Source organism: Hibiscus syriacus, unplaced genomic scaffold, assembly GCF_006381635.1.
Source record: "Hibiscus syriacus cultivar Baekdansim isolate YM2019G1 unplaced genomic scaffold, ASM638163v2 tig00111621_pilon, whole genome shotgun sequence".
Classification (NCBI taxonomy): domain Eukaryota; kingdom Viridiplantae; phylum Streptophyta; class Magnoliopsida; order Malvales; family Malvaceae; genus Hibiscus; species Hibiscus syriacus.
In genome coordinates, this window is record NW_024063138.1 from 3,813,620 (window position 1) to 3,828,752 (window position 15,133).

General features: G+C 35.9%; 1 pseudogene; it reads left to right on the forward strand.

Annotated features, from left to right (window-relative positions):
• The first annotated feature begins 1,368 nt into the window (after positions 1-1,368).
• Positions 1,369-5,768, forward strand: LOC120166147 (annotated as a pseudogene).
• Positions 5,769-15,133: the final 9,365 nt, after the last annotated feature.

Sequence of the window (15,133 nt, forward strand, 5' to 3'; positions counted from 1 at the left end):
CAGGGATGGGCATGGGTCGGGTTTTTGGTCCATCCGACCCGACCCGAAAATAAGAGAGTCTCCACCTGAGACCCGATCCGACCCGACTAAAACAAGGTTTCACTCGACCCGACTCGAATATATGATATAGAAACCCGACTCGACCCGATCCGACCCGAAATAATAAAAAATTATTTTTATTTAATAAAAACAGTGACTTAATTGAAAAAATATATATAGAGAGGGGTATTATTGTAATTTTCCCTAAAATATAGGGTAAAATTATATATATTTTTCGGGTCAGGTCGGATTTTTTTCACCTTAAACACGAACCCGACACCACATAAAAAACCCGACCCCAATTTTTTTTTAGAAAAATCCGACCCGATCGGGTCGGGTTTAAATACTCATCCCTATATATTAATAAGAATAGGATTCTTATTTTGTAGATTAGATTATTTTATATATAGTATCCAAGTTTGGCTCAACAATAAAAAGATGATTTTTTTTGGCTTAATACCGATGGTGTTAAAATTATTTGGCCCAATAGAGAATCTCATATTTTATTTTATAATCTATGACAAATGTTACAATATAAGGGAACTCGTCACTTTAAGATGATTAATTTGTTTAAATAATATTTTTTATTTAAACTTATCACGTTAAAATTATGAGTTTTAATAAAATATAATTTTTATTCGATTTTTGTCGCATCAAAATACAAGTTTCAATAAAAAATATATTTTATTAAAACTCGTCACGCCAACGTGATGAATTTCAATTCATTGTAGTAAATGTCGTAGTTTTCAAAACAAAAAATATGTTATAGTATTAGGTTAAATAATTAGCCCGCAATTGCCCACAAGAAAGTTCAAATTGGCCTAAAAGGCCACGTGGGTAAAAAATTAGACCATTAAATCATTTTAAAAACTAATTCGGGATCTACGAAAATGCTACAGTTAGTATAAACTCGTCAAACTCACATGACGATTTTACTTAAATAATATTTTTTATTTAAATCCGTCACGTCGAAGTGACGAGTTCTAATAAAATATAATTTTTATTCAATTTTGTCACGTTGGAGTGACAAGTTTTAATATTTGTTTTATTAAAACTCATTATATCGACGTAATAAGTTCTAAATCACTGTAACAAATATAATAATTCTCAAAATAAAATATTTGATATCATATTGGGCTAAATAATTAGTCCGACTACTATATTGGGCCAATATTACCCAAGAAACGAAAAGGGAACCCAGAATTTGATATGGTGGAAACGCCGCCGTTTTCGATCTGAAAGCATATTATCCGGGGATTGATTAGACCATCGTAGTTTATTATTCCATTCCATTCCATTCCATTCATCCTCTTGTTCTTGGCCATAGCAAACAGCAAAAAAGCTAATAATTCACGGAAAATGCTAGAAAGAAACTAAAGTATCACGAAACTTCCCGTGTTACAGAAGAAGCAGCTTATTTATATATTTTTTTAAAAAATATTAATAAATAAAAGTGTAGGGTTTTTGTTGTCGAGCTCTGATCCCTTATCCGATCCATCAACGAGAAGTGGGGGAATGTATCAGTGGAGGAAATTCGAGTTCTTTGAGGAGAAATTAGGAGGAGGAAAATGCAAAATCCCGGAGGAAATCACTGGAAAAATACAGTGCGCCTACAGCGGAAGAGGAAAGCTGGTGATCGGCTGCGATGACGGCACTGTAAGCCTCCTGGATCGCGGTCTTAACTTCAATTTTGGCTTTCAAGCTCATACTTTCTCCGTTCTCTTCCTCCAAATGCTCAAGGTAAAATTAAGAGACTAAAATCTGTGTATATTTACTTTACGATTCAACTTTATATTGCAATAATAAAAGAAGCAACTTCATTGGGTTTTTTTTTTTTTTGGATTGATTGATGACTTCAATTAGCAACGGAATTTCTTGGTGAGTATTGGAGAAGATGAACAAATATCGCCTCAGCAATCAGGGATGTGCTTGAAGGTATTTGATCTTGATAAAATGCAGCCAGAAGGATCGAGTATCACTAGTCCTGATTGTATTGGAATTTTGCGTATTTTCACCAATCAATTTCCCCAAGCGAAGGTTTTCTTCTTTCTTCCCTCGTTTTATTTATATTTACTCACAACGTTTTTACAGTTAGCTGTTCATTTCATATTAAGTTACTTTTGTTTTCTTTTTTAAATTCAATTTTCACTGCCAATGATATATCAAAGTTATAATTTTTGCTAGTTTATTTTCTAATTTCAGAAGAAATAATAAAAGTATATAAATAGTTTGCAAAAACATAAAGCAAACGATAATTTTGGCTGAATGTAAAAAATGTTTAATTTTTACTCTTTTGTCTAACAATTATTCTGGATTAGTTGTCATTTTTATTATTTTATTACTTTTATATGTAAATGACCACTAATAATAACCAAACTGAACCTGAGCTAAACCAACTTGTGAAGCACCTGAGACTGGTGTTCAGCGTATTTTTAAACTTTTAATGTGAGTCTTTACACATTGCAGATCACATCATTTTTAGTCTTGGAGGAAGCTCCGCCGATATTACATATAGCTATTGGGTTAGACAATGGTTGCATTTACTGTATCAAGGGAGATATTGCACGTGAAAGAATAACTCGTTTCAAGCTTCAGGTTGATAGCGCATCTGGTGATGGTAATTCATCGGTTACTGGACTAGGTTTTAGAGTGGATGGTCAAGCCCTTCTATTGTTTGCTGTGACTCCAAATTCTGTGAGTTTGTTCAGCATGCAGAGCCAACCTCCTAGGCGGCAAACATTAGATCAGATCGGATGCGATGTTAATAGTGTCGCAATGAGTGACCGCTCGGTATGCATTTTTGTGCCCTATTCTTTATGGTGCCTTAATAGCCATATATATATATTATCTTAGAAGATAAGTGTTTCCCTATTGTTTGTATTTAGGAGTTGATAATCGGTCGACCTGAGGCTTTGTATTTCTATGAGGTAGATGGGTGTGGTCCTTGTTGGGCTTTTGAAGGAGAGAAGAAGTTCTTGGGGGTGGTACCGTGGATATTTATTATGCGTTATTGCAGATCAAAGAAATGGGAAGAACACATTTAATATATATGACCTGAAGAACAAGCTAATTGCAAACAGTCTAGTTGTTAAAGAAGTTTCTCTCATGCTTTGTGAATGGGGTAATATAATACTTATAATGACTGATAATTCAGCTTTGTGTATTGGTGAGAAGGATATGGAAAGCAAGTTAGATATGCTGTTCAAGAAAAACCTTTATACTGTAGCTATCAACCTAGTTCAAACTCAACAAGCTGATGCTTCTGCAACTGCTGAAGTACTGAGGAAGTATGGCGATCATCTATATAGCAAACAAGAATATGATGAGGCTATGGCACAGTACATACACACCATTGGTCATCTTGAACCTTCATATGTAATCCAAAAGTTTCTGGATGCACAGAGAATCTACAACCTTACAAATTACTTAGAAAATTTACATGAGAAGGGCTTCGCCTCTAAGGATCACACCACCCTTCTGTTAAACTGCTATACTAAATTGAAAGATGTTGAAAAGTTGAATGTGTTCATTAAGAGTGAGGATGGTGTTGGGGAACATAAGTTTGACGTGGAGACTGCTATACGGGTTTGCCGAGCAGCAAATTACCATGAGCATGCCATGTATGTTGCAAAGAAGGCAGGGCGGCATGAATGGTACTTAAAGATTTTGCTTGATGACCTTGGCAGATATGATGAAGCTTTGCAATATATCTCTAACCTTGAACTAAGTCAAGCTGGGGTGACAGTGAAGGAATATGGGAAGATTCTCGTAGAGCACAAACCGGCAGAGACAATTAATATACTCATGAGGTTGTGCACTGAGGATAAGGAGTTGGCTAAGCGTGGAACTTCAAATGGTGGTTATTTATCTATGTTACCATCTCCTGTTGATTTCCTCAACATTTTCATTCATCATCCACAATCCCTTATGGATTTTCTTGAAAAATATGCTGACAAGGTAAAAGATTCTCCTGCTCAAGTTGAGATTCATAACACACTCTTGGAGTTGTACTTGTCCATTGACTTGAACTTCCCATCAATCTCCCAAGCTAACAATGGATCAGATTTTAGTATTAAAAAAGAACAGTGTCCAACGGGAAGTTAGTTGCTGAGGGTAAGAATTCTTCTACAGAAAAGGACACACTGGAAAGACTGGAAAAGGGGCTACGCTTGCTTAAGAGTGCTTGGCCTTCTGACCTGGAACATCCACTTTATGATGTTGATCTCGCTATCATCCTATGCGAGATGAATGCATTTAGAGAGGGGTTATTGTATCTCTATGAGAAGTTGAAACTTTTTAAAGAAGTGATTGCTTGCTACATGCAAGCCCATGACCATGAGGGATTGATTGCATGTTGCAAAAGGTTAGGGGACTCTGGTAAGGGAGGGGATCCTGCTCTTTGGGCGGATCTTCTAAAGTACTTTGGTGAACTTGGGGAAGATTGCTCTAAAGAAGTGAAGGAAGTATTAACATATATTGAGAGGGATGACATCTTGCCCCCCATTATTGTTCTTCAGACACTTTCTAGGAATCCATGTCTCACATTATCGGTTATCAAAGATTATATTGCCCGGAAACTTGAACAGGAGTCAAAACTGATTGAAGAGGACAGGCGAGCTATAGAGAAGTATCAGATTGGTACCTAGTTTCTTCCATTGATTTTTATCTTGCAATGTTGGTTACTGGTCATTTTGATCACCTAACCAGGTAGTAAGAGTTGCACATGTAGTTTCGAAATCATGTAATAATAGATTTTGGCAAGAAAACATTCCATAACATAAGAAGATCCAAAATTTACTTGAAGTGTTGTTAAGAGATTAAAATGACATTTTCCTCAACATGTGAAACAAATGGTGATTAATTAATTATAATTCAAAGATGTCATACTGCAAAGGTAATGTTTGCTGCCGTTTTTTATGGACAATTCATTTATTTCCTTTCCACAATGGTTTCAGCTTTGTTGAAATATGGTCTATTCTCTTTTGGAAATGGAACTTGTCATGATACTCATTTGGCAAATACAAAACTATGTGCAATCAATTTTTCATTCTTTTTCTAATTCAACGAGTCTTTGTGCACAGGAAGACACAATGGCTATGAGAAAAGAAATTCAGGACCTGAGGACAAATGCTAGGATATTTCAGCTGAGCAAGTGCACTGCTTGCTCTTTTACGCTTGACCTACCTGCTGTCCACTTCATGTGTATGCACTCATTTCATCAGCGCTGCCTTGGTGATAATGAAAAGGAATGTCCTGAGTGTGCTCCAGAGTACAGGTCCGTAATGGAAATGAAGAGAAGCTTGGAACAGAATTCAAAAGATCAAGATCGATTCTTCCAACAAGTCAAGAGCTCAAAGGACGGATTTTCCGTAATTGCTGAATATTTTGGGAAGGGGGTTATTAGCAAAACTAGTAATGGTCCCACAGGAACTGCTAGACCTGACAGCGTCTCTTCCAGCAGTGGCTTCTGAATTTTCGTGATTGGTGTCATTTGTAAGTGTTATTGCTTGAGCGTTATGTTCTTTTCCATTGAATTGCAAGGTAAATGTCGTTTGAAATCACAGTGACTAGTGATAACACTTTGGGATCATGGTTTTGTGTGGGGAACTAGCCCATGTGACCAATTGCTCCCTTTCTCAATTGGACTGGCTGTTCGGACGGTGAGACTTCGGCATCGGTTATGTGGAGATAAATAATAAGAAGGATACAATCTCAACTATATTTTGAAATGGGGTACTCATTTGTCGATTTCATGCAGAAAGTACCGCATCACATCTATGCAGGTTTTTAACGAACTGGTGAGTTATCGCAGCCTCTATTTCTCATGTGGTTTTTCTACTCTGAGGTTGCATGCTAGATGTTTTTCTAACTCCTTCGCAACATATTGAAAGAAAATTTTGGATGTGAAGAAGTTATGCTGATTTGTAACCTGCCTATTTGATTTGATGCAGTCTAATGTGTGGCTATTGAGTTGTTGGTGCTTAAGGAACTACGTATGCATGCTTTTGAAATCACATGCATCCCTACATAAAGGTTGAACTCGTATTGAATGTTACGAGTTAAAATAGTGTCGGGATCCTTTTCCTCAAATTGTTATAATATATGTCCATTATACAGGCCGACTGTAAATGGAAGAGAGAAGATTATACCAGAGAACCTAACCTAAGAAGATCCCTCCAGAATAATTTACCAACCTTTTCAGGATCCTTTTAAGAAATAAAAATGGGCATCCTGAGCTAAAAACAAAGATTTAAGACATTACTTGCAGATCACGAGTATAGAATTCTGTCTTCTTTACTATTATTTTTCAGGGTAAATTATAAGCTTCATCACTCAATTTTGGCGTCATTCTTGTTTTAATCATTAAAATTTATTTATTTTTTTAATTTGATCATTAAACTTTTTATTCACTCGTGTTTCTCTCATTTGAACGTTAAATCATAAACAAGAGGATGACATGATAGCCAATTATGTTGAAGTGGATTGTTTTTCGTTGACATGGCAGCTAGATCTCATCCGTTACGGTTTTTTTTCTTTGATTTTATCGTTCTCTCTCAAAGATAATTTTTTTTTATAATTTTAACCTTATCAAGACGGCGTTAAATTCGCTTTATCATTACATACTATACTATCCTAATAGTTTAATTTTGTTTACTATCCTATCGATAAATGACGGTGTCGATAACAGTCACGATTGACTAGCTGGTGACTATGGAAAGGGGAAGCGGGAGGGGGACGAGTTGTTGTTTGGTTTTTTTTAAGAAATTCTTAAAATTATCAGAGCGTGACACATTTCACTTAACGGATATTTTTAACGGTGGTCAACAATCGGGCACCTAAAAATTTAATGTTGTAAAAATTAGGCATTTATTTTTAATGAAAATTCTTTAGGCGTTAAAACATTTTTAAATGTAGAGTTTTGGTACTTATTTTTGTATCAAGCCTATATAATTTGAGGGATTGTATCAAATATTTTGTCACATAACTTTTTTATAAATTCGGGTGAATACAAGATAGTTTGTTTTATAATTCAATCATTTGATAATGAACGTTTATATCTTTGTATACGTAGCACCCGAACTTAAGACCTCAATAAATAACAACAAATCATTTAATCATTGAAGTCGTTTGATTCGTATAATGATTCTAACGTGATTACTTGAACCTAAGTTTTTTAGAAAACAATATTGTCTTCTACTACAAAGTTAACGAAGTGAATTCTTGCGGTATGCTCTTTTAATTGCCACTTACATAGGAAGTTTTGAAACTTCTCAAGAAGAATCATAATTTCTTGAACGGATTATGAGAATTTTGACTATCGGGGTCCAAAATAGCGAACTTGCTTAAGAAGTGTCAAATGTAGTTTTGAGTTTTCTAAGCATCAAAATAGTTGCATCAAAACGACGTCGTTTTAGTAAGAGAGTCACATTATTATTGTCACGGCATAAAAATGTCATATCATCGTCCCATAATGTATTAACAGCGGGGTGATATAATTGCAGTTAAACATAAACATCAGTGTTAAAATTGACAAAATTGAAACGTTAGTGACATATACGAGCCCAAACTTAAGTAGAGTGGTATTTGAAGTAGTTGACCCTGGTTTTAGTTACGTCACATGTATATTGTCATTGTAATTTCATAATTTTGATGGAATCTTTTTATCACTCTCATTTTACCACTACTGAAATCCTCAAATTTGCACCATTTTGTTGTTGTTGTTGAGGAAAGTGATAATAGTAACGAAGTGACAAATAGTCATTATAATTAATCATAATTAAAACAATAAAATTATGTTACTAAAAAATTTACCTTACATAATAAGGTAATTGTGATAATTAAAAAATATTACATCACAAGTAGATCATCATCATAAGTTTATAATTTTGACTAAGTCTACTTGTCATTTTGTACTTTGTTACTATAAAATTTATATTAATGGGTGGACAGCTCGTACTTTGTCTATGGCTGGCCGTTTAACTCTTGCTAAATCTGTCTTGGCTGCTATCCCCATTTATTCCATGCAAACGAATTTTTTACCGGTCCGTATAATTCCTGTGGGGTTCAACAGCATCTGGGAGGAAACCTTCACTAATTAACTGGGACATAATTTGCCAGCTCTTGACAGGGGAAGTCTTGGTTTCATCATGCTCTAAGCCATAATCTGGCTTTCATTCTCAAAGTTACTTATGCTTTGGTAACTCAGCAAGACGCCCATTGGGTTTCGTTTCTTCGACAGAAATATAAAATGACCCAAACTTGCACCCTCACAATCCATCGTCCCTCTTGCTCGGCTCTCTGGAGAGGTATCTCCAAAGTTTAGGATTTTTTCCGCTTGAATATCGCCTGGTCCCTAGGCAATGGTGTGTCTATTCTCATTTGGGATGATATTTGAGTGTCGTCTCTTGGCCCCTTCACTAATAGTCCCTCCGCCCAAATGAAATTGATCCAAACTCGTGCTTTATGAACCTCCTCGACAATTCAGGCGACTGGGATATTGCTTGTTTATCTACTTTATTCTCACTGGAAGCAATCTCTCACGTTCTTGGAGTTCGACCTCCTATTGCTTCTAATATGTCGGATTCCTACCACTGGCGATGGAGCTCCAAACCCTCTTTCAGTGTTGCCTCTGCTGACGAGCGTTTGGTAGGAAATTATTGGAATGAACGGTCTCTCGTCTGGAAATCTGCCTGGTCCCTTCAAGTCCCCCAGCGTATCCAGCTGTTCGTTTGGAAAGCTCTGCATGGAAAACTCATGACCCAGACTGAACGAGCACAACATTGTATTACCTCTGATTCTTCTTGCCTGGTTTGTAATTCCGCCCCTGAAACTCTCCTCCATACTCTGAGATTGCGCTGCTATCTGTAGTCTCTGTAACAGGTTCTTTGTGCCCGAAGACACTGAGTTTTATCGGTCCTATCTGCAAAATTGGTTCCTTTATAATCTGAACTCAAAGATGGTCGTCTTACATTCTTGCATTCCATGGAACATCCTCTTCTCGTTCCTTCTTTGGCTGCTCTAGAAGCGTCGAAATAATTATATCTTTTCGACATTGTGTTGGCCTCTTAAGGATCTCCTTCATTGCGGCATTGCTTGGGCTAAACACTTCACTGAATTATCCCCCTCGCAGCCTACTTAGAATACTGCAGCTTTGGAATGGATTGCATGGAAAAAATCGCCTGCTCAATGGCTTTCCTTGAACATCGATGGTGCTGTGGATATGGCTACTGGTTCAATCTTGATTGGTGGCGTTATCCGCTCTAGTGATAGCTCTTGGATAACAGGTTTCAACAAGCGCATTGGCATCTCTACTCCTCTCTAAGCCGAACTCTGGGGGATTTTTCTTGGTTTACTAGTTGCATGGTCTCTCAGAGTTGAATTTCTGCAGGTCCAATTGGATAATTCTGAAGCAGTGAGGCTTATCAACTACCCGAGTGCTGATAGGAGTCGGTTCCCACTTGTTCGCTCAATTGTTTAGTTAAGAAGGCGTTGCTGGTTTACCAAGGTATTTTAGATCCATCGTGAAGGGAATTTGGTGGCAGGAAAAATGGCCAAGCTGTCAACTTCTGGACATCTCTCGCTAAATATCCATGATCAACCCCCACAGGAAGTTCACCAACTTTTTGACCTGCATGCTGCTGGATATTCTTACCTTAGGAAGACTGCTTTCCATACTTGGCTCTTAGCTAGCTCTTCTAAATTCAAAAAAAAAAATTAAAACTAGAATAATATTTTCTTATAGGAAATGATATAATAATGACATTGAATTCGTTAAGTTGATGACCTGACACGTAAATAAAAATGTTAATTTTTTTAACTCCTGAACTATAAATAAAATATTAATCACAGTTTTTTTAATAAATCTAAAATAGTTTAGAGAAATTTTTTTAATTTATCCATATTTTAATATGTTTTTCTTCCGCTTAAACTCTGCCGAAACCATAGATTTACTATATCGATGCTGCAGGTCCCAGTCTGTAGGTTATTCATCTTCTTTGTCACCGGCCACTCCTATATTTTCAAGCAGGATAACAATGTTGCAATGTTTGGAATCACCATGAAAGCTCAAACTAACTTCGTTACTCAACATGCACCAACATTTTGATCAATTTCCATAAAGAAAAAAAATGGCTGTCCCTTTTTCCCATATGTATGGGGTAAGGGGAGGTAAGATAGTAGGCTACCCCCAACACCAGGTTGAGAGCAGCTTCCGTAAGAGACCTCCGAATTATGAAATGCCCTCCGTGAGACTCGATCCCACGACCTCAAGATTAAGAACCTTGTGCTCTACCATAAAGAAACTACTATCAATATCCATGTTGGAACAATTACCAGTTTCTGAATCCATTTCCATGTTAGAACAACTACCATCATCGGTGTCAACTCTGTTGGAACAAATACCACCATCAATGTTGCCTCTGTTAGAACAACTACCACCATCAATGTTGCCTATGTTAGAACAACTACCAGCATCAATGTCAGTTCCGTTTTCAAATTTTCTTCTCTAATTTCTAGACGGAGGTTCTTCAGCTTGCGAAGGATTGCATCAAACTGTCAGTTCCCAAGAACCAGAAGAAATTGGCGTTTTCCCGATATATCATCTTTTCCATTTATTTTTTCATGTCAGTCACCCTTCAGACTATTTTTCCCGATCTAACACCCTTTGCAGTAAGGCACGCCCCCTGCAGCGCGCTTTACGCTAATCTGGCGCCACGTGGGGTAAGGCCCTGAAGTGCGCCTTATGCTGACTGAGATATACGTGTGTAAGGCGCGGGACAGGAGCCGCGCCTTACCTGCAAATCTGACACGCGTCAGAAGGGCGCGCCCCCTGCGGCGCGCCTTAGGTTTAATTACATACCTACCCTTACCGTTGACATCCCCTCCCTCCCTATAAATACCCCTATCCTCAATCACTTTCATCACACCAAATCCTCTCAACTTCTCTCAACCTCTCTCAAGTACTATATTATCTGTTTAATGTATATTTTATATATTTAATATTTTGTATTTAATTTATTTAAGTATTTAAATTATTTAATATTGTATTTAATTAATTTTTTTTTGCAGTTATAAAATGGAAGGCGGTCTGCTTCGCTTGGATGAAAATTATATATCTCGACATTTTGCTGATACGGTAACATTTTAACGTTTTAATTTAATTTAAATTATTAGTGATAATTTATTTATTTATTTAATGCATGATTATTAGTTTAAAAATTAATTTTTTGGAATTATTTATATTTTAGGAGAGAAACCGTATATTATATCCTTTTATTAGGAACCTTAAGTTAGTGATATCTGGTTGTGTCATGTCGTATTTAGTAAAGGCTGGATTCGGTCACATAGGTAGATATGAGGGTCATTGTAAGATAGAACCAGACCTTATTGTTGCCTTAGTGGAGCGGTGGAGACCGGAGACCCACACATTCCATCTTCTGTACGGAGAGTGCACGATTACACTTGAGGATGTTTCTATGCACCTGAGGCTTCCGGTGGATGGAGATGTGATATCGGGGATGGCGCACGGTTCATGGACTGTTTTGTGTCGAGACTATCTAGGACGTGTCTCGAGGATGCACGAGGGCGGACCTTTCAGCGACGTCGACAGAGACGTTCACCGACACAGCACCATCGTCCTCCGACTCGTGGACAGAGAGCAGGTGCGTCTGGTTCGTCCTCAGTTGCACCAGCAGGACCTTCACATCAGTCACCGTCTCCAGCGACTTACATACCGCAACCATATATGATGCTGCCACCACCATTCTCTTACCCGATGCCTCCGCCACCACCGTCACCTGGTTTTATGACCCCGCCACCACCACAGAGTTATATGACCCCTCCTGAAGGATATTATGAGTCTATGTTTGCAGATCCTACTTGGGGTTCATATGCTGGATATTTGGCGGGTGCAACCTCATCACCTATGGCCGCAGCACAGACACCTCCTGTACAGTTTTCACACTCGGCGATGTCTAGGTTTTATGAGTTTTCCCAGTTTTCGCAGGCCGGTGGGATAGTCATTCATACACCTCCAGGGTCCTTATTATATGGAGGTGCTTCATCGTCATCAGCTCCTCCTCAATAAAATGTAGCTGCTCAGGACGACGACGACGACGACGATGGTGATGATGATGACAGCGAGGAGTCACAACCAGTGATACGAAGAAATCCTCCTCGAGGCCGACAGACACTGTCTTGCGGAACACATTCGCGTCGCATGCATCGATAAAATTTATTTTTTTATTATATTTGTATTTAGTTGTTTATTGGACTTTTTATTGTAATTTTTTTATTATTTATTATTTAATACTTATTTTTTTCGTTAATGTGATTGGATTTATTTTAATTTATTTTGTTAAATTTGTTATACAGTTTTGTTAATGTATTTTGGTTAATTCTATTTATTATCATTTAATATCAATTATTGTTATTTGGTTATCATTTATCATTTTATATTTTTTGTAAGTTTGTTGTATTTAAAATTATGTTCAAATATCAAATTGTTATTAGTTTGATAAAATTTAATAATTGTGTTATATATATAATTAAATTAAAGGTAAGACGCGGCCTCTGTCCTGTACTATTATCCTACGCGGCATAATGCGCGTATTAAGGGCTGCGCTTTACACACGTGTAACTTACATCAACATAAGGCGCGTTCCAAGGGGCGTCTTACACCACGTGGTTACAGATCAACATAAAGTGAGTTACAAAGAACACTGCGTGTCTTACTGTAAAGGGTGTTAAATTAAAAAAAATAATCTAAAAGGGAAAAAATAAAAAAGGTGATATATTGGAAAAACGCCGAAGAAATTAGTGTTAGCTTTTGTTGCATAGGCATAGATACATACAACGTAGCTGAAAAAGAAAAAGCAAAACTGACATAAGTCAATTTTATAGGAAATAGGACCAAATCATTGGTTTCCTTCAAGCAATAAATGTTGATGTACCCAGAATTAATGGTCTTAGCTCTTATGCTACTATTGGTGAAATTGACTTATTTTTGCCCCTACATTCCTCGATAGCCTCTACCACCAGCTCTCTTCCTCTCTTTCTTGAAATTTCCCCCCTTGAAACATAGCTCTGATTCATTTAACAGAAACCCAAATTAATGAAATAACAAAGACAAGAAACCAAGACTAGATGTAGGGCGGTAAATGAGATGAGATAGATTGTGAGTTATTCGAGATTGATTTGATTAAAGCTCGATAAATATTCGGATCTAATGAACTCGACTTGAGTTCTTAAAGAGCCGAAACGAGCTACTCGATATTCAACTCGAAAAACTTGTAAGTAGCTCGAAAATATAATATATTAAGATTTTATTTTTTAAAAATAAATTATTAATAATATTAATATTTATGTATTGATTTTTTAAAAAATAAAGTAAGATTTCATGTATTTAAGGTTCATGTTCGAGTTTGAGTTTTAGGCTTTAATCGAGTTAAGTTTAAGATTTTTTTTTCATTTCGAGCCTTTTCAAGTTGCTCACGAGCTTCAGTTTAGGATTTCGAGTTCGAGTCGAGCTTCCTTTCAGAGTTTTTGAGTCGAGTCAAGCTCAACAATACTCGAGCTCGACTCGACTCGTTTACACCTGTAACTAGATATACAATATATTATGTAAGAAAGAGAAGGAAAAACCCTTATGCAAGATCAATTTATCATCCCTTCATTAGTTTTACCTGTAATCTTCACGTCAACATTTTAAATCATAGATGTACAGTGTTAGAAATTTTGACGAGCCCAAATATACCTACTATAGAGGACCTAAGATATATCAGTCACACTACAACAACACTTTTGATGTTGGTTAGCCTTTTATCTCATAAAATTCTTAGTACACAATAATACTAGGAGGCATGACCAAGAATATATAATTCAGGTGGTCGAGGTGACCATATATCAATAAGGTGATATAACTAACCATATATCAATAAGGCGATATAACAAATCATATATCAATCAGGCGGCAGTGTCGATCATATAGTAAAATTAGCATAAGTGCACTAAGAACTTAAAAACAACTAAGACTTAACATGAAACTTAAGAGAATATAATATTTTTATTTATACAAAATACAATTACAATATTACTCATTTATCCAGCTACTTTTCTCATCTTTGTCTCTAAGCTCTCTTTATATAACTCACACTTTTGACGCCATTTTCTTATTTTTTTTCCACTCTTACTATAATGGTAAAACTCACCCCTATTATAGATTCTAGTGACCATTAGATTGTTGATTAGTCATTTATCATTATAAATATATAAATTCTTCTAATATACAATTCTAGAGGTAATATTAAATATTACAAATATCTATATCGTTTTATACATACATATAAAAAGAATAATGATATAGTGAATTATAATAACCACCTCCAGTTACGTTATTTTAACACTAATATGAAAAAAGTTGCTGTCAATTACTTATTATGAATGTTTTCAAAACCGGACCGGACATTGAACCGGTGAAGGTACTGGTTCAACTGGGTTCAACCGCGGTTGAACCGGATTTTATATAAAATAATTTTTTTTTAATTTTACATAATATTCAAAACAATATTAATATATATGTAACACTTTTTTTAAGTTTACAATATTAAAATGTATAAAAATATCACAAGTCATAACATGTATAAATGAAAAACCATAAAATCAAGTGAAACAAAATGATTCAAATCAACTACAACATAATATTTAAGGTAAAACATATTAAATAATAAATATAATTATATAACTATAATCAAAAAAATAAAATTGAGGTTTAAAAAAATCATAACAAATGATGTCATTTGGTTTAATTGTTTTAAAAAAACAATCTCACATGGCTAAGAAACATAGAAGAGTATCCCAAAAGTTTAAAGAGTAAAAATATGAGAACAAAACAATCTCACATGGCTAAGAAACATAGAAGAGCATCTCAACTTACTTCTATAAATAATAGAGGTAATTTGACATTCAAAATCATTGAGCCTTTTGGTGAGCACAAAGCGAACTATTCTTTCGCTTCAATTGAGCTCAAATTTTAGGCTTCAATTGAGTTCAAATTTTAGGCTTCAATCAAACTTCTAAATTTTTTTTTTGAGTTCGA